Source organism: Puntigrus tetrazona, chromosome 6 (genome assembly GCF_018831695.1).
Source record: "Puntigrus tetrazona isolate hp1 chromosome 6, ASM1883169v1, whole genome shotgun sequence".
Taxonomy (NCBI): domain Eukaryota; kingdom Metazoa; phylum Chordata; class Actinopteri; order Cypriniformes; family Cyprinidae; genus Puntigrus; species Puntigrus tetrazona.
Genome location: NC_056704.1, coordinates 3717535 through 3738782, shown reverse-complemented (window position 1 = coordinate 3738782; position 21248 = coordinate 3717535). Strand labels below are relative to the sequence as shown.

General features: G+C 36.7%; 2 protein-coding genes across 7 annotated transcripts in view; one reads left to right on the top strand and one right to left on the bottom strand.

Annotated features, from left to right (window-relative positions):
- Nucleotides 1-16915, bottom strand: part of palm3 (paralemmin 3) — a 36133-nt gene extending 19218 nt beyond the window's left edge. The window contains exon 1 of one of the 2 annotated variants that reach the window (XM_043242602.1): nucleotides 16500-16915. The gene's annotated coding sequence lies outside the window, so the exon portion shown is untranslated. Of the gene's footprint in view, nucleotides 1-7919; nucleotides 8042-16499 lie in introns of those variants that run through there. The other variant, XM_043242603.1, reaches the window with a different exon arrangement.
- A 694-nt stretch (nucleotides 16916-17609) lies between these two features.
- plppr2b (phospholipid phosphatase related 2b) overlaps nucleotides 17610-21248 on the top strand; it is a 44464-nt gene continuing 40825 nt past the window's right edge. For 2 of the 5 annotated variants that reach the window (XM_043242608.1, XM_043242614.1), the window contains exon 1: nucleotides 20774-20956. The gene's annotated coding sequence lies outside the window, so the exon portion shown is untranslated. Of the gene's footprint in view, nucleotides 17741-20773; nucleotides 20957-21248 lie in introns of those variants that run through there. The other 3 variants (XM_043242610.1, XM_043242612.1, XM_043242609.1) reach the window with 2 other exon arrangements.

Below are 21248 nucleotides of genomic sequence, written 5' to 3'. Positions count from 1 at the left end.
TTGTGAAAGGGCGAATTAAGATTTTTTTAAGACCGGCAGAAAACCCTGTGTGAGTCACAACACTCAATAAAAGGGCGGAAAGAAATGCACTTTATCACATGTTTGCTAGTGTAGGCGGTTTGTCATTTTCAAATGCAATAGCATAAAAAATGCATAAAAAATGTTAGCACCACTCACTGGACAATTCATTGTTGTATTTTGTTCATGAGAACTGCACTGCCAGATTCACATTCATCTGTTTCAGTTTAAAATGTCCACTGAGAAACACTAGAAGCGTGTTCATTTTACTCTGGAAGTGTCGCAAAGCATGCAAGAAGCAAAACAATATAATGTCACGCAAATGTCACAGAAATGGTTTTTCTTATCTGGACTTTTTTTTTTACTTACTAATTAGTTGTCAACTAACATGCTGAAAAGATGCCCAGCAGGAATTCTGACAGCCGTATAGAGCTCAAAAACCAATGAGAAATCTGTCAATATGGCACCTGGAGCAGGGCACGCAGCCCTCCACGGGGAGAGGAAACACATCTGTGTTCAACTAGCCTTGAATGTGGACGGCTGAAACGGCAACAGGAAGCTGCATTGATGCGATTGCTTGTAGTTTTGACCTGACTGTGTGTTCATTTCCCACATTTGTGCATGAAGAGAATTTAAAACACAACAGCTTAATACCAGCAGTCTACTGTAATAAATACCTCCGAAGAATAACAACATTTTCAGATGTCTCTATGGCAACTGCTCATTTTTTTCCAACCTTGAGGTTAAATCCTGCTGGTAGTGATTGTACTTCTAAACTCATCTGGACTTCACACAGCTCTTTACGTCTTCTCTTTAACATTGTCTCTCTTTCAAAACATCAACAATATGCACAGGCAGCGTCTGAGCATCCGAGCTGATTCATTTCTAAGCTGTTGACACTTAATATTAAATCTGGCTATGTACTGTACTTCAAATACACTGAAGCACATTTCTAGAAAGCATACATTTGTATTTGAGTGCACTTAGAACATGACAGGCTTGTCTATGACCGACATCTAGTTTGTCTCCTCCTTGCACATTTGACACGCTCCGTATTAGCATGACATCAGTATCGTTGTTGAAAGCCTGTTCCCTGCATGTCATCCTCACACCCCGCATTTAGGTACATGTTGAATGATCTGACCCGATTCTTGATAGCACAGGCATATTTATCAGATTTTTCTTGGAGTGAAAAACGGGTCTTTTGAGTTAAACCGAGAGACTCGGGGCAAAAAAAATGTGTTTCTTTTTGTATCGCATAATCCATATTGTCTAGTTTGAATACCAGTGGTTGTTTTGTGCGCCAGCAAAAGCAAAGCTCTTTGTGGAGGCTTCACAAAACAATCCAGGAGTCCAACGGACTGCCATTTATTACAGTACAATGTCTTGTGACCCAAATGAGGCAGAGATTATACAGTATATACAATAGCGGCTATGTGGTGCGTGTGTTTGAATTCCCATCATTATGTAAACGCAAAGCATGTTAGAACAAGGATATACCTGCGGTTAAAAAAGAGAATACTTTTTCCGCATTTAAACAATGCAGAAATTCAAGCAATGTGGTTTTAGTGCTAGCCTGAGAATGGTGTGCATGTTTTTTAAATCACTATGGTATACCTATAAGAAGTGTGTAAGGACCGTTGAGGAGTAGCCCTGTACCTGTGTGATTCGTCATAGACAAACAGAGAGTAGTTCTGGATATAATATTTATCCGCAAGACGCATACAGTTCTGTTTATTAACCACTAGAGCGCCGAATGTTACGGACTGCAGCTTTAAATATTAACAATGAGAAAAGACTAAGAACACAAGACAAATATGCAGTTAACCATCTTTAGGTAGGCTTTCTGCTGAACATTTATCAACATGGAGGTTTTAGCCACATATCTTAATGCATTAACACGTCACAAAAAGATACATGAATGATACCTGAATTGCAACGAAAGCAAAAATAATATTCAACAATTCTTCAGTCTTCGACAAGCGTTCGCAAGAGTACCACAACACAGGCTAGTCCTTTAAAGGGATAGTTTACCCCAAAATACCAGTTTTGCCATTGTTTATTCATTGTCATGTTGTTCCAAATCTGTATGAATTACTTTTTGTTGTACACAAAATAATTTTAAGAGTGCTGGTGACCAAACAGTTGCTGCTAACCGCTGACTTCCATCCTCCAAAATACTAAAGAAAGAAACTTGAAACAACTTGAGGGTAACTAAACTATCACAGATTGTATTTTGTCATTTCCTTCAGCCAATGCCTAATACAGTATAGTTGTCTTTTTTAATACATTTATGAAATGAGCATGTTGAATTATTAAGCATTCATAACAGAGAAACATTAAATTAGCTCTCCATTTTAAATGTTCTTGCAGTGGTTTGTGTTACTCCCTAGGCTGAGTAAGTTTTGACTTTCTGTGCATTTACTTCATCAGCAGAGCCCTGGTTCATATTTCTGACTTTATTACTTCTCTGGGGGCATCTCTTCTATGAGCATCGATTCACTGCGGCTGTTTTCTGCAGTCAGGCCCCGTTTCGATTCTCCTTAGGCCAGAGACACCAAAATAGTGTTTGTGGAATTTGACCGTAGTACTGCAGAACACAGCGCTTTTGTGTGTGTGTGTGTGAGTGCCTGTATATGTCTATATGAGTGTGTGTGTGTTCACTGGGGGGTATGGGAGGAATCTGAAACGTTTAGTGTCGTTTGTAACAACGCTGCCAGGTCTTGATGAGTGACACTGTAAATGGCCAGCATATGAATACACAGCATTCCAAGTCTGTGCACGAATCCAATCGTAACACGGATGTGTGAACGTGTGTGTGTCACAAACAGTGCAAGACAGCCCTGAGGGCAGATTCCAGAAGGTGATATCACATGGCATCATGACATGTGCGCCTGGAAACAATAGGAAACAGAAATAATGTAACATTTTCTCACAGGTGCAGAGCATACTGTTAACCGGTTTTGGAAATGAACAGGGGCCTGGAGCAAAACAAATGAACCAAATTTCAGGGAAGGGAGCAAAAACGCCTCTGCATAATTAAACTAAATTACTGCTGGAACGATTAAAATGAATAAAGTGTCAATCACAATATTTACGGTAGATTTTCACATTGCATCACAATTCTATTTTAGTCGCCAACACGTTTAGATTAGTCACCGCTGAAAATGGTAAATATTTTTTTTGCACATACGCTCACTTATCAATTGTGCAAATTCTCATTGTAAACAACAAAGTGGAGGTAGGAAGCAAGGAAATGTTTGGTTTTTCAGAGTATTCAGCTTGTTATAATGGCAGTTGACAATTTCTTTTGTTGATGTTGCATTTGTAGTATTTTGATTATGTAATTGGTAAATTTAATTGTTTAATTTGTACACGGCAATCGGAAATTGAGTTCCCAGTGGAAACGTTTTAACTGCAATGAACCCTCAAGTTCTAACTAAAACAACCCCTTCTTCAGAATCTAATATAGTTGCTCATTGCTTCAACAGAATTGAAACAACAGAAATACATTGTTTAATTAACACTTCTGTTTGTCTGTATTTCAATAGACTCAGTGCTGCATAGTACTGATATATATATATATATATATATATATATATATATATATATATATATATATATATATATATATATAATATATTATATATATATATTTATTTAACATGCTAAACTTTACAAGAGTTGTCATAGAAGAAATAAAGTGACTATAAAAATTGCTCTTCGAAAAGTTAAAAAAAGCCACTATAAATCAAATCTCACGGGCAAATATTGCCCCTTAATGGAAAAGTTAATTTCTAAGCCTGCTGTAAACTGTCGTCTAGGTGCAACTTTCAATGGCAATTTCAGTCTGAACTCATCAAAAAAGTATGTTATAGTAATTTCTGTCACAAGCCAACTTCTTTTCATTTGCCAGCCTGCAACTTCAGTTCAACCACTGGTGTAATAACATTTCTTAAACTTCCCTAGAGAGGACCAGGGGTTGCTGGCCAGAAGACGGCTAACTGTGTCGGCCTCCCTGGACGTCTCTCTTACTTGTTTGGGATGTTATTGAGCCGCACATGGCTGCTAGAAATGGATCAATGGCCTCTCTGTCAGGTGCTCCTCTGTGCTAAACGTTAGTCGCTCCATACAATAGAGTCTCTGTTCAGACAGGAACAAGCTCTTCACAACCTCCAAAGCTCTCCATCTGTAATATCCTCTGCAGGGTTCCACACCCAGCCAAGGCTCAAAGGAACTCATAATGGCAATATCGCACCTTCGCAGAAGTTCAAAAACACGTTTTCAAACACTGTGGAGTTCAGGCACCTCTACTAACCTTACAATGTAAAGCATGGAGAAGGAAGGAGGGTGTGTGCGTGTCTATGCTAACCTGACAGTGTCCTCAGACCAGCTGCTGTTTCTGATACTGTTTGATTTAATGTTTGTTTGGTAAGAGTGCACTCCCACTGACCATTCACTCACTGTCTGATGCGTACTGCACACAAAAATACCAAAAGCTTTCTCAAACTGTCCACATCTGTTTTGCTGCCTTTGAGCAATTTTAAGGAGTCATGGTGTGCCGATTTTACCAAGAAACAAAGCTGCTTGGTGGCAAACTTTTTGTATGTGTATAAATGACTTATTAATGAGTTGTAAATAGCCTTATTAAAATTGTTACACTGGCTAGAAAATAAGTTACATTAACTAGCAGTAAGAATGAGCAATGCAGCACTCATTTATCTCATTTATTAAAAATATTAGCTGAGTTGCATCAAATAATACTAAAAAATGTTTTATTTTAATAATGTAGTAAATCTGAGTTTGCCTGACTACTTGGATGTTGTCAAAGGTGTCTAAAGATTTTTGGGGGATTTTTGCTGGTCTTATATTGGAAACTGGGTTCACTAAAACAAAGATGAGTCAGTAAGTCATACAGTGTGTTAAGCAACAAGCTGGGATTTTCACCACTGAGTCTGTAGATGCTGCCATTACTGCTATCCGTCAGCTTAACAGGAGAGCCGGTGAGATTTTAACTTGAGATTTAACACTGCATGAGTTTATTTCATGGTGGATTCCAGGTGTCAGATGGAATATTTCAAATATTCTGTGGCTCGCACTAGAATATCTGAGCAAGCTTGGCTTAATCAATTTAGGATGTTTGTCAAAGAGTGCAGGAAATGTTTGGATGCAAAAAAAAAAAGAAAGAAAAGGAAATGAGGAAAGGTCAGCCTTCATCAAAATGCATAAGACGACAGTTCAGCTAATTATAAACTGGAAAAGCTATCAAATCCTCAGATTCGTAAGAGGATTTCATATTTAAACAGTGCAAACAAATGAGCTTTAACGTTGCTGTGAGTTGTCAAATCTCTGGCAGGTTCGGCAAAATGTCACCCTCTGGGCTGTCTATAATCTTCTGAAGCCATACAGGACACATTCCCTCAAATTCACTATCAATTACCATCGAAGATTATTTTTAGAGACTTTGTCATGCTCATTTTTCTTTATCGAGCCAAGCCACTAAGCTCTGTTTGAACAGCTTGTGAGAAATGCAGCCATGTGCGAGCAAAGGCCACGGATCAAGATGCGACTTCTGAGTCATGGCTAGATAACCACAAAACAGCAGTGCAGACACAGCGTGCAAGCGTGCATGTTAGCACCGTGTTACCATGACAGAGCAGCTGTCAGGTGTCTTAAATTAATGATAAAGGGCTTGATTAGGTTTCCCTGACACTCATGTTTACTGAATTTGAAGTTTTTGAAGTCATGCTGCAAAGGAATGTCTCAAACGTTTGTTATGGTACTGACTCTGAAGGGTGGAAAAAGAACTGTTTTGTGCTTATTTCCCTCTTTCTAGGACGCTTACACACACACACACACATTACAGAGGAAGGGAAGAGCCCTTGTCAAGGGCAAAAATGTGAATGTTGCTTTCCCCTTTTCTCTCCCTGTCTCTCTGAACTGGTGGAATGCCCAGATTCTGTATGCTTTTTGGTCTGTTTTTAATTCATTCCTCTGTCTCTAAATCAAAAAACACCTCCGAGCTATTTTTCTACCAAGCAAATTTTCAGTCAAATGTTTTTCTTGTTCTTTTTTAATGATGCAATTATACTGGGCATTTGAACAGTCTGGGGAGATTTCATGAAACAGCTCTGTCACTTCGCGCATTGCATTTCACCATAAAAATGTTCTTATTCACTAACCACCCACAATCCAGTTCATCCAGACATTCCTGGCAGTAGTATAACACTGCACTATGCAAATTTAAATAAAATCAATGTCGTTATTTTCATGCAAACACATCTTCTCTCTGTGGTTCTTCTTTTAGGTTTAAATGAAAAAATGAAATGTGTGTTTAGCACATTTTTGGCATATTAAAGGGCTGGTTCGAGTACCTGGAATACAGGTTGCTTGGAGGTTCTTGGTTGAATTATGTGGAAGTGCACACTTTGTCAAGTATAAACATGTTTCAGATGTTTCCTCTAAATCTCAAGAGAAATTAAAAATAGACACACAAGAGTCAATTGTTGACATACAGCGAATTCTTCCAGAAGTGGCCTATGTAGGAGACATTTTTAGGCATTATACTACAGGCGTGCTCACAATTCAAAGGATGTTATTAAAAGTTGACGTGTTAATTATGCAGCCCCTTAAAAAATCTTAACCAGCATCACATACAATTTTTACGAAGAAAGCATTCCCAGAGCGCAGAGCTCAGTAAAAAAAAAAAAAAAGGTGGACAAGCAAGAAAAGATGCTGTATGCTTGACATACTAATTTTTAGTTATGAGCCAAACCGGATATTAATTTGAAATGAATTTTAGAATTTAGCTTTTTAAGGCATTTTATAAAATTATAAAAAAAAAAAAACGATTGGACAAAACTGATATAATTACAGTGTTAATGTTTTTAAAAGAAGCTTTTTTTCCTCACAAAGGCTGCATATATTTGTTTTGAAATACAGTAAAAACAGTAATATTGTAAAACATTTTTTCAACCTAAAATATACATTTTCTGTTTTAGTATAGTTTAAATTGCGATTTATTCCTGTGATTCAGAGCTGAATTGTCAGCATCATAACTCCAGTCTTGACATGATTCTGCAAAAATTAATCCGAAAAGCTGATTTGCAGCTCAAGGGACTTTTCTTTTTATTATCCATGTTGAAATCTGTTGTGCTGCTTATGATATGTTTGTAATAACAAAAGCTCAAAAGTTCAAAAGAATTATACATATATATATATATATATATATATATATATATATATATATATATATATATATATATATATATATATATGTATATATATATATATATATATATATATATATATATATATATATATATATATATATATATATATATTATATATATTTATATATATATTTATATTTATTTATTTTTTCCCAGAAAGGACGTATTAAGTTGATTAAAAGTCATAGAAAATAGATTTAGAATATTACTATACTAATACTATTCTTTTGAACTTTCTACTTAATCATGTTAATACCACTAATGAACACAATAACAACTGATAATAGTTGTTAATGCACCAAAGCAACATATTACAAATATTTCTGAAGGATCGTGTATTTTTTATCAAGAGTAATGATGCTGAAAAATCAGTTTTGCATTACAAATATTATTTACATTTTTAAAACACATTATAACAAAAAACTTTCAATTGAAACATTATTGATCAAATAAATGCAGCCTTGGTGAGCAAATCAGAGTTTCCTAAATTAATATCATTAAACATATTCTACACTTTGGACCTACAGTGTAACCACGAATGCCACACTCTTGTCAAATATATACGCGAACATCACATTATATATTCAGAGTGTAAAATCTTGAAGTGTACTAAGCAAATTCAAAGGTGGAAAAAAGCAGGTAACAAAAGACACCCAGATGGTGAGGCACCTGTTCTGACGGGTCCTGACAGCACCTTGGGGCTTTAGGCATTAAAAAGCACGTCACCTCTAGATGACTACAGCCGACATTCCACTTCTGCTGCACATCACCTAGATTCACAGGAACAAACAGCTCTGAAAACGAGACCTGAGAGGATGAAAATGAAGCTTTTATTTATTTATCACCCTTAATATTGCAGCATATTCAGCATCACACGTGTGCTTAGATGACAGTGGTTTAACATTAGACTGAACGTCTGGTTCACCAAAACTTTTCCGGATATTTTCCTCTACCAAAACACACCCAGTAATATTGCAAAATTATAGCTTTTGCTTCAGACAGCTTGTCCGCATACCAAAAGTTCCAATGTGATTGGCTAGATGCTATACAATTTCAGTCAAGGTGCACAAGACTTTATCTACAGATGCAAATATATTGTAGCTTGAGAATTAACGGTAAGCCCACAATTATTTTTCATAATCAGGAAAAATAAAATAAAAAATAAAATAATGCTATTTTAAATTCATAAAATTATACATGCATAAAAGCATAAAAATAAAAGTATGCATTAATTATGCATTGTAATCTCATGAGTAACTGTAACCACAATACATTATAATATTTATCACCTTTCCGAAAGAATAATGCTTTAAACACAACAAGGACTCTGCATAATTCATATTTAATTTAAAAAGATGAGTTATAATATTAGCAATTCATCTTTGCTTTAAACATATAATGCATAAATGTATACTTTGATTTTTTTTATAATGCATTATACATTATTTAAATTGTAAATGTTTATAATAAATAATTTCTAATAATTTTTATGCTTTAATAATATTAATAAACACATAATTTAAAATACTAATTCAAAGTAAAAGTGAGAAATAATAATATTATGTATATTTTTTAAAAACTGATATTGATTTTTTTGCTAACAATTATTTTTTTTATAGTGCTATTAAATGTATTTAAAATAGTTTTTAAGATAATTTTTTCCTTAAAGCTGAATGGACACAACAGAATATACAATATCTACTAATAAAATAAATTAACAGAAAACACTAATATTGTCCATTAAATAATATGGCACCAACCTATAGTATATTTTATCAGTTTGCCATTAAACTAGGAAATTTGTTTAGACCAAAATGCTGGTCTGCAATCTTTTTTCATGCCGAGTCAGACGTCCGTCTATCCAAAACCAGCCATATTAAGACATTTCAGGTCAAATAAGGATTTTAAACAATAACCTTCAGCAGACTGTGAATATATACATGAAGATAAGTTACTTATACTGCTATCTGACATTCATTCGAGCTTCTTTTAAGCTCCAGTGTCAATTATTCATTTTGACTTTAATGAACAGAGACTCAGTAAGCCACGGTCAATGATTAAACATCTCTTTCCCCGAAGGGATCTCAAAGCACACTTTCCCACCTGCACTTTCATAATGAATCATTTCAGGATATTCCACCAGATAGTCTTGTGATTAAGGCAGGCAGGCAAAGTGACATGTAACGGCATGTTGCTGTTGCTGTCTGGGATTAGCGATTTTCTTAAACAGGTTTAGGGAAGAATGCGAGACCAGCCTAATCCTGCCTAAACCAAACGCACTGATTGTCATCAGCACACTTCAGCTCCAGGACACGGGGGAACATACCTCAGCCATGTCATTATACTCTGTCAAACGTGATTATTGACCTTCCTCGCATACTTGTGTCCACTTATAAATGGCCTTGTTTCATTTAAGCAGCTGAAATTCCAGCTGTGCCGTTTTCCTGCACTCAGAAATACTGTGAAGACTGAGCGTGCACCTACTCTGAGGAATTTGAGCAACCCCAACTATGCACTCGACCTCTGCACTAATAGTCGATTAAGCAATAATTAAGCAGTCCATTAAATGCATATATAGGAAGATTTCTGAAGTGATTAAGCAACAGTTTGTATAAGACCTTATGAATGAAATGCAGATATCCATCTGCTCTGCCGATCCAATCAAACGCAGTAATGAGCTGGTAAGTGTGGAAAATTACAACCAAAGACTGAAATGGCCTTCTCCCCTTTATGAGTGTTTAAAGTCAACATGAAATCAGAATTGATCCTATTTACTTCCTTTATGTTCCCTTTTTGTATAGTCAATGATTTATCAGGGCATGTAATTCCAAAGAAGAAAATGTTTGTCTTTGTAATCTTTCAGTGATTTTCAGCCAGCCTTTACAGGCCTTTATTTATATTAACCAAAGCTTGTTGTGTTAACCAATAGCCATATCTGTGTTGGGCCACTAGCTAATGTAACCATTTTAAATAGCAAATAATGCATATCATTCAATCAGTGTATTTCAGAAAGATATTCTCACTGAATATCCAGCCTTATTTAAACTTACATCATAGTAACACTGAGTCCCATCTTAAAAATCAGTGTGTCAAGAGTGCATGTGTTGCTCTGCTCTATTTTTCTTTTTTGGCCTATTAAAAACATATCTGCCCTTTAGAACCAAAAGCCCTGAGTCATTGTTTTGACTGAGTGGATCAAGTGTCTAATGTTTAACACACACGTGCTCGTCCGCTGCCCTTGAGTTAGCTTTAGCGAAGACAAATCGTCCATCAACACAAAGTGTCACTCAAAATATGATTATACGGTGTTGAAAAAACAAGGGCTCATTTTAAGACTTCTCCAGCATTTTCCTAAATAAACGTAAACCTGTTTTACAAAGCGCTGCCTTGGGCATATTTCACCCTGGACTCTAAAGGAAAAATATGAAATGAGATTTTTGAGATTGCATTGTGAAATTATTAAAATTAGGCACATTTTTCTCTTCCAATTCTCATTACTGCAGCGCCAAAAACTGTTTAAACTAGCATGAATTAAATTCAGTACGACATACACTACCATACCGGGGAAGAAAAATCAATAGTTTTAAAATATTGTGTTGCAATAAAACAATCGTGGCTGACTAAAAATGTCACATTTCGAAAATGCTTTAGCATGATGCTGCATTTATATGTCGGCCAGCAAAACATAATAAACATAAAATTGTACCCTCAAATAATACACCATTATTTTATTTCATTGCAGTAATGAGAATGAATGAGATGTTTTAGCATTATGGTGGGGTACTGCAAAGTTCTCCTTGACAACACTGGCTAATTATGCCTAATGGCTCGACCCACTTTACAGGGTAATTGACATCAAACTACACAGCGTGTTAAAAGACTTTACAACACCCTACTCGTGAACTTGAGTGTGTGAAATGTGAGACAACATCTCAAAGGGATCTCCTGCAAATCTTTGTAACATACCAACAAGATAATCGGGATAAAGAGGTTGTAGAAAGGTCAGGAAACATTGACAGGATTCCACATTCAAGTCAATAGAACAGCTGAAGTAATCAACTAAGCAGATAATTAGTGGGGAAAGAGTTGACACAGGAGAAAAGAGTTTCCTGGCATGAAAAACACAACAGTTTTAAGATATCGAACAAACTAGCAGACTTTGTCAATATCTGTAGAAAATGAAGCATGCAAACAAGGTGGGACAAGGTTCATTTAACTCATTTCACAGTTTCAAATTAGAGCATTTTAAGCATGTCTTTAACAGCACCAGCTGAATATAAATCATAACACACTGCTATTCATAAATAATTACAAGCATCCCTATCTGCCCTTCATGCAGGCAGAGGAAATTAATCAGGTAGCGTTCGAACAGCAAGCCTGCATTCAAAATATTCATAGTTTTCATTACTAATTCCCAGCTCCATACGGCAGAGATGACAGAAGAGCTGTGACCTCATATCCTTCACGCTCTGCAGGGTATCAGAGCATCTGCTGGGTTTAAAGCCCCTTCATGAGGCGCATTCATCGTTCATGCATCAAATTGTAGAGTTCAAGACAAAGTGCCTTTTGATCTGGCTCTGATAGATCAATATAGGTCACGTTATAGTTGAGTGTGGTCGAACCACTGGTATGGTCAAACCCTGGAGAAGGCTGTCAAAACGCGGTTGGGTTCGGATGCCAAGCAAGTTCCTTAGAAATCTACAGTACCTACCTGCATAGTTTAGTTCCAACCCTGACCAAACACTGTTGTCTGTAATTATCAAGTGCTCCTGGAAATCTTAATGAGTTGGTTCAGCTGTGTTTGATCAGGGCTGGAGCTGAACTTGGAGACAGATCTCCAGAAACAGGATTGGACATCCCTGTCATAACAAGTTATAGATTTTCAGGGGCTGATGGTTACAACAACATCCAGGGCCATAACCATAAACATGCAATGTTTGAGACATGCAATTATAAATATGGTGTTTCAATGACCAATTCTTAAAATATTTAGTTACAGTACACCTCACAATAATTGGTCGTATCATTGACAACATTTAAAAAAAGCAACCGAGCATAAACAAGTCAGTCTTGACATTTAAAACGAGTTACACTTGCAAAGAAAACAAATATTATTTTCAAAAACATGCACAAAATCTTGTTTTCTTCAAATGTCACCATGAATTTTACCCAATATTTTCAAACAATTTTAATTATCCTTTAACAAAATGATTCACAGTGATGTCTCTCTTTGTCCAAGCAGGCATGTTTACTGGCTCGTGTGATAATTCCCAAATGACTAAATGTTGGCAAAATATTGGCCGATTCATTGGTCTGACCAGTATAACAGTCTATTAATACTTTTACCCCAATGTTGCATCAGAAAGACTGTGATACTTTTAGTATCCATGAAAAAACATTCATAACATTCTATTATTGAACTATACAAAGTTGTAGTCAAGTTAAATCCAATTCACCAAGATTTACTCACTTATAAAACTAACACAGCATGGAGCAGAACCTCTGGGCCACTGAGCCCACCAGTAAAAATAGACAGAGGCGCTCAGTAAACTTCAGATTTATTACCTGCAGGCCATTGAGAAGGGTGTGTTAGCTTCCCAAGGCTCAGCAGCTTCTGTTATACGAGATAATAATAAGCTCTGAGTGACATCTAGTCCAGTGGAGATGTGATGGCATGCCACTGCATCTTTTCACAATGAAATTAAGATGGGATTCAGGCAGTTTGATTTGAGCTCATCTTTACCTACACCGAGAAACTATAATTTAAAGAAGGAAGAAACAAACTGGAATAAACAATATCTTAGCTTTCAAATGAAATGAACATGACATCTGTGCCATGAGAGAATAAGAAGCTATATTCCTCCTTTTGTATTCCAGGAAAGAAAGTCAAGGCTTCTGGAACAACATGAGGATGTAAGAAAATTATGGCAAAGCTCTAATTTTTGGGCTTGCTATTTCTAACTTTTGCATGTGTGTACAAGGAAAGAATCAGCAGTGTGATGTCGTCGCATTGTCCTCCTGTGGTTACCCACAGTGGTTTCCCATCAAAAGTAAACACGTCTCCAACAGCTAGCCAATTCTTTAGCCAGCAGGACGCTGTGAAACGGTCCAAGCGCACACTGAGAGATGAGTACTAAGACAGCAGCGAGGCATGATGGGGGAAATACTCAGTGTAAAATTACACACTGAGCAACAGAGTCTTTGGCCTCAGGCTGTTGTACAAAGAGGTTCTCTGGAAGGCTGCATGTATAAACATCAATTTAGCATCCAAACAGAAATGCATCTAATAACACGACAGTTCTCAAAGTAGATCTGTTCGCAACATTCCATGTGGAAAACAAACCAAAAGCTTTTAAACTCTTAGACAGGTTGCCTCCACAGATTTCTGGGTTATTTTTTTTTCTGATTATGCTGACAGTGTACCTTTGGGGTGCATTTAGATTGATTGTAGCCTTCTCTCATCTCTCTTAAATGATCCTGGCAAACTTACAAGTCCAACGCCTACAGACCAACTCCCAAGAGGAACCCAAAGAACTGGAACATCTCACCAGCAGCAGCCCTCCGTCTGAATTTGCATATCACAGATTTAACACCAACAAACATCAACCCATCAGTCCTGTTTTGTTAGGATTCAGATGTGCCACATTATTGAATGACTATGCAGAACTACCAAATTGTAAAATAAAGTGGTTTTCACAGCAAATGTCTTCACAGTAAATATCACCAGAACACATTTCAATAATCAGTTCTTGCAACGATTGTTATGTGAAGAACTAAACATCGTTTTCCACAGTTTCCACATGCTCTATTTGGAACCTCAGTTTCCCCCAAAAACCCTGTTTTTTTTTTTATAAGTATAAAATTTCAAGTTGTTCTAGCTTCAACAATGAAATCCATGTTATCTCTTTTCTGTTCCATTTGCAACACCAAACAGAACCGCTAAAACACTGACTGTTTTCAAACATGTTGCCCTTAACATTCCCCCATCCACCAGTGAAAAACAATCTTGTCTGAAACTCATACTATTGATTCAGGTATTGTTGCTATATCAGGCTTAAACAACAATTTAACTATGTAATCTGTTTAACATCAACAAATACCATAAATGTTTTTTCACAAGAGAGAAGCAATTACTAACTGTCAGTCAAAGTGTGTGTCCTGCTTTAAATCTAGAGGCAAATCAATGCTTCAGACTGCATAGGTCATTTGTCTTGGTGTAACTGAGCATTTGATGGCGTAGTGACACAATGAGGAATTTCCCTTCAGCAAACTGAACATCCATCATCTAAAGGTCTAGGAACACTTCAGAGCATCTTCACCAGGGCACGGTGGCCAAGTGAGACCGTTCCTTCTCTATACCACTCAATTTTCTCTTGCTGACTCTCTGCACTTTTATTTTCATTTTCCAAATCTCTGTACTTTTCACTCTGGTGGACCTGAACTGCACTTTCTCCCTTCACGGGTAAAAAAAAAAAAAAAAAAAGCAGCACACGGAATAAGTTTAAATCATTTGAACAGGTTGCAAGCGCAATGACAAGAACGGCTTCCAGCTCTGCTACCAATTGTTTAAGGCCTGTTTATTCCTCGGTTCCAGATAAAACCTCTTTTTGTCAATGGTAAGCAGTTCTTGCAAGCGAGCAGACAACTTGAGGGGTGAGGAAAACTTCAGGTGGATTCTTTTTTGCTCTGCAATCATTCAGTTCAGTGAATTCTAAGAGCTCTATTTTGCTCTTCGTGTTGACACACTCATATACTTAAAATGTCCAAATTCTGTGTGTGCACGCTTTTAAAAATTGACAGCTGCATGAAATTGGTTTGGTAACTAATCCAGCAAAGCATCTGCAGATATATTCTTACTTTAAATGTGTGAACTTGGTACTTATTTAGATGCATTAATACTTTTGTTCTGCTATGGATTATACACACAGAACATTTACTGTATGTACTGATCCTTCCATCAAACAGCAGTTGATAGCCTGTGAAAACCAAACTGATGTATTTAGTTCTCTTACCATGTAGGCTGATGGGATTAACAGCACAGGATGTTGCAAACTCCTGCTTTAAACACCTGCTTGGCACGTCACGTTACATCAAGCCATACGAGATTAACTTTAAGCAAAGTATTATTTGTGCATTGAATATTAAGCCCTCATTTCAATGACAGCAGTGTCTAAATAGTGTGCCTTTGAACACTTTTGTAATTTTACTGTAGCGAGAATAGTAATGACTGAGGCATAATAATAAAACTGTGGTAAATGTTTGTGTTATTTAACACTGTCAAACCAGGTTTCATATACCAGCTGTAATCAAATGTATATGCAATATGAAATAACATTTTTTTTTAAAGGCCACATTTTGACTTGTTCAACACAGTGACATGACACTATTATTATTATTATTGTCATTATCTATTTAATTGCTCCAAAATATATTAAGAAACCCTATTTTATTACAAAAACCTAAAATAAAAAAAATTACTTCTTTTTAAATAGGGCCCAATATCAAAAATGTCTAGGTGTGGTGTAACTGCTCAAGAAAAAGTTATCTAAAATGATCCTTGTACATCAAAACAACAAAGCGGTTGCTGTTATATAAGGTTTTGTTATGTTTTAAAACATTTGTCTGTCAAATCCAAGTCAGTGTGTTTAGAGCAGTGTATAACAACAGTTACATACAGTTTATAACAGTTGCTGTTATAAAAGATTTTTATATATTAAAACATTTGTCAGCCGTAATAATGTCAGTGTGGCCTCACCAATATGCAAGTGGCCAAAAGTAAACAAGCAATTGATAGGACTCCCCTGTGCATCTTGAGGTCAAAATGTCTCTCTCTCTCTTTCTCTCTCAATATAGGCTACATTTTGTCCAGGTCTTGCAGAGACACGTTTCTTATTTAGTGGTTTTTGTGCTTAATGGTTACACCCCTTGACCGCTTCAGAGCCATACAAAAATCACCATAAAACGGTAGAAATGACCATTTTCGAAAACGTACGAAACTAACATAAACATAAAAGGTACAATTATACGAACTTCCCCAAAAACAAATGAACTAAAATTAAGATCTCAGGCATGCTTGTTTGTAACTATACAAATAAATAGATCATTATCAACGACTGATCAGAAACCCAGCATTAAACGGATGTGCTTTTCATAGCCTGATGTTAGCGCGAAGAAAATCATGCTAATATCAAACACTAATAAAAAACACTACCTGTTGGTTACAGGCAAATAGCTTTAAAACATCCTTACCTGATGCACTGGCCCGTATGTATGTCCTTCTGGATAGGTGATGAAGTGTTTATGTACAAACAAGCGGAAAGCGGAACTAATGTAACTTAGTTCAAATGTAGGCAGGAGTTCGCATCGAACGGAATGGACGAAGAAGGCAAACTTTAGCGCGTCTTCTTCTGCTGCTGGAAGGACAAAACACCTGAGGAGCTTCGCCAAGAGCAAAGGAAGGATTTATGGTTTTACCAAACCGGTTGGTTCGAAACCGCTACCGAGCGACATACAAAACGCCGTTATGCTGACATAAAATAAAAAGAAACGAGATTCAAACATCCACTGCAAACTTTGTGCCTCTCCCACAGCGACGCGCTTCATGCGTTTCACGCATAGAATGAAAGAGCGGTTTCTGGTTACCTGACTCTAGTCTCTTCCTGTTTATGAGGCCAAACCCCTTTTCCTCTTAATAAAAAACTCTTTGGCTTGTTTATATTAGTTTTTTTGGACTTGTTAAAAATTAACTGCTCATGTGGTGTGCAGTCAAGCAACTGCTGACCCGTTTTATCAGCTGAAGAGAGTGGAGCTTCTAATGTGTAACTGACTGACTTAAAATACATGGAAGAGAGCTTTCATCTAAAAGCTCTCATGATGTGTCTAGACAAGGAGAAGTGGGCCTTTCCTGAAGAAACACAGTGGAAATAATTCTGTTTTTGCATTAATTTGCCATTTTTATGGTAATAAAACACACATTTATAGTTTTTATTTCCTTAATTACATATAATTATTTTATTTTAATTGCATTTTATTATTATTTATTATTATAAATTTTTCTGAGATTTTTAAATAAATAAGTTTAACATTTTCTTGTTCACAGTTCTCTGGCGATGGATAATGGTCACATGACATGCAGGTAAACTTATATTTAATTTGTATTATTTTTCTTATTTAAATCGATGTGTTAAAATGAGAAAGGTATTCTAAAAGTAGTCATATAACAACATCAAAGTCGTCCTATAAAAACACACACATATACATTTGTGTGTGTGTGTGTGTGTGTGTGTAAACTTTTCATTTGACTAGATATTAATGGACTGGAGTGATGTGGTTTGTGGTGTATGTTGTTTTTATCAGCTGTTTGGACTCTCATTCTGGCGGCACCCATTCACTGCAGAGGATCAATTGGTGAGCAAGTGATGTACTTCTAAATGTGACCGCATCTGTTCCAATGGAGAAACAAACTCATCTACATATTTGAAGGCCTGAGGGTGAGTAAAATGTACAAATTTACATTTTTAAGCAGAATATTCCTTAAAAGGCTAGATTTTCAATGGAGTTTTAGAAATGTATGTTTAATATTCTTGTCTTTCCTGTTCCAATTCTTTTTTTGTTAAATTTTTAAAAATGTATAAAATATCCATGGCTGTCCAAAATTGCCCAGCCTTTTCCTTAAAATTGACTTGGCCGCTGTCCGCATGCCATAAATTGGGGTGCGCAAGTTCAGGGCGACCTACTTTGAATCTCTGCTGCAATGCTCTGGAGGATCCCTATTGAGAGTCCTAGATAGGGTGAAACCTGTGATACATGTGTAAGAATCGTGCCACTTCCGCGGCGTGGCAAGGGTTTCAGCCTCCTGTCATCAATTCAGTTCTCCTTTTGTTTTCATTGTTTATCATCTGATAAAGACTGAATGGAGGGAGGGAAATGACAACACAAGGTAAAGTTGTATGAGAAATCTAGAGGCTGCGAGGAGAAAACTGTTGCAGAACAGCACTTTTGCACTGTACCACCCACTTTTAAACACGTTTCTTCCCAATAGCTTTTTTCAAAACCTCGTTAGCTAATTTGTTCTTACTTTATTCTGTTTCAAACTCTAGTTGTACGAACACAGATACAGTCTGGCCACCTTGTATTAACTTTTTTTTGGACTGGAGGAATGTTCCAACTGGCCACCAAAATGACCCACCAATTAGCGCAGTAAATTCCAGGGGAATTTGCAAAGAGCGAGTTGAAATGCGCAAATGTGCCTGAGGCTGGAAATTGTGGGCTGCATCACCACAGTGCGAGTGAACCATGTTGATAACCAATTTAACATCACGTGCATCATGTGCGAGATGTGGCTGCAAACAAACAGTTGAAGCATGCTTGTGCCTTAAGGCAGCATCCGAACCATCACGGAACCTCATAAACGGCTGATTTGGAACGCTCTACATAGTCAGCAACTCAAAAGGAGCTCAATATTACAGCTGATTTCAGTTTTAAAAAAATCACTGTTATCTTGTCCCTTAAACTAGTAGTGTCATAATATAAAAATGGTCAAATAGATAATCCAATTTTATTTTTTCATTATTATTATTATGTTTGTTGTTGGTCAGACCCCACATTACTTTTCAGTATTAAATGAAATATGAAGTATACTGTATTTATTTACTTACAGAGATATAGTCAAAAATTAAATCATTTACGCATACTCACTTTCTCCTGTGAAACAATAGACATTTAGAGTTTTTTTCTCTCCATACACTAGTTCCATTTTCATGCAACCACAATCTGTTAGGCACTGAATTGAAACCATAATCTGATTAAAAACTTTTTTTTTTTTACAGAATATAAGCAATGCAATGATATTTAGATTGTGGACTTTCATATAACCAACTTTCGTAATCAAAAGTTTTTACTGAGATTTGGTTTATGCTGCAGCTCTCTAGGTTTTAGACGGTATATTAATAAAGTTTTGCACCTCATACTGTATGTTGTTATAGTACCAGTTTTTATGCAGTCCACATTTACATTGTAGCACACACTTTTTATCTAAAGTAATGTACGGCACACTAATTAACCAAAATGATACAAAAACAAAGGCAATCTACCTATAAAATAGGTGTACAAAATTTAGTTAAATACCTTTTTCATTTTAAAATACCTTCTGTCTCAGATAAATATATAAAGAGACTCATAAAGAAGCTATTTTTAGTTGTCTCCCACCAACTTGATTTGCTCAACCTTGAGTTTGGGACGGGGCTTTCTGTCTCTTCAACGAATGGCTGAAAGGGAGACTGTTCAGGAAACCTGTTTGAAAACAGTGATTTCTAAATCACTTCAGTGTCACACGTGGCACAGTATTTACTTTTTTTCAATGCATGCAATGTGTCTATAACTGAATATCTTGTCTATGAATAGTTTAGGTTATTCAGTAAGCCACCTTGTTATACGGTTGAGATTTTTACATCGATAGCTCAGATTTAAATGAATTTGCTTAACACGTTCTTTTCATGCATTTTTAAAGCGTTGCTCTGCATTGTTAAGCTTGGCTGCTGCTGACCCGGAACGTTGCAATTTTCGCATAGATCGTCCAAGGGATCCGTCGATGTTAAAGAGTGTAAGAGAACGTCTCTCTCGTGAGGCATGGTGCCCGAGTTTCCATGGGAACTGCAAATCTACCTCCCGCCCTACATGTAGACCTTGTGATATTTTTTAACAATGTCATGCAGCAGAACTAGCTCACTAAAAGCAGTGGGTTGATCATAGTCCCCTCCTCTCTCTCTCTCTCTCTCTCTCTCTCTCTCTCTCTCTCTTTCTCTCTCTTTTATTATCCGTACGCATTTATTCACAGCTTTTATGTTTTATCTTTTTTGATTCACCCAGCTACTTAATACACCCACATCACATGCAAACACATTAAATATCATACATAAATTTGTATTTATAGATACAACAAAGATCCTATACTTCTGTAAGTTCTTCAAACAGTAAGGCTCTTAACATCAGTCGATATAGATGATAATGTGTTTATCTAATACTTTAATGCATAAAGCTTTGGTTGATTAATGTGTTAATACTTGTCGGACTGTTATTTTTTTAACTCTATAATAATGAGCAACTTTGAAGCACTGTAACTTAATGATCTATTTTTACACGATCTGACCTCTAAAATATGTTTTTGTAGTGTAAACCAGTTAACTTAGATCTAACCACGTGCAGAAATATGTATCATTATCATATTACATTTTTACATGCAAATTTCAAATTACTGCCATTTTCCTCTTCCTTTCATTTTGTCCCAGCATCCTTTGTTTGCTTTTTCCTCTCACTTGCTCGCTCCATTTAATCTATAATTCCCTCTCAGACCTTTATTCTATAATCGACTCTTAATGAATCAGCTTGATCTTTGCTCTCATGCGCTGGGACATCAGTCCAGCTTATTCACATTACATCTCTTAATGTAGAGAGGGGTGGCGCTGATGCCACTGGCAATGTGTGTGTGTGCCGAGAGAGAGAAACAGAGTGAGAGGAGGAGAGAAAAGAGAGAGAGAAGTGTGTGGCAGTATGCCTCTGGTGAAGAGACAGCCGTTTACACGCAGAGAGCTGAGTTAAGCAGGTGCTGCTGTTTCATTCACACACTTCCAAAAGCACTTGTGTTCACGTCCAGCCGGAATGGCTGTAATATAGCACCTTTACTTCCATCACTGCTACAACCATCAGAGGTAAGCGCTCTCTCTCACACACACTCTCACTCTCATTGATGTGTTTATAATGGTGAATGTGGGCTGTGGGCAGGCATTTGGGAGGCTCAATAAGCCGGTTGTAATGGATTCAATGGTTTTAAATGCGAAGGCAACAGAGGCGGTACTAGATCAAGGCTGTTGCAGGGAGAAACTGTGTTCGAGGTCTGACCCACATCAGCGAGTCGTAGCGCAGTGGTACTGCGTGTCGCACAGAACGACTTTGTCTTTTCCTCTGAACAAAAGTGACAGTGATGTAAATGTAAAGTTTTGC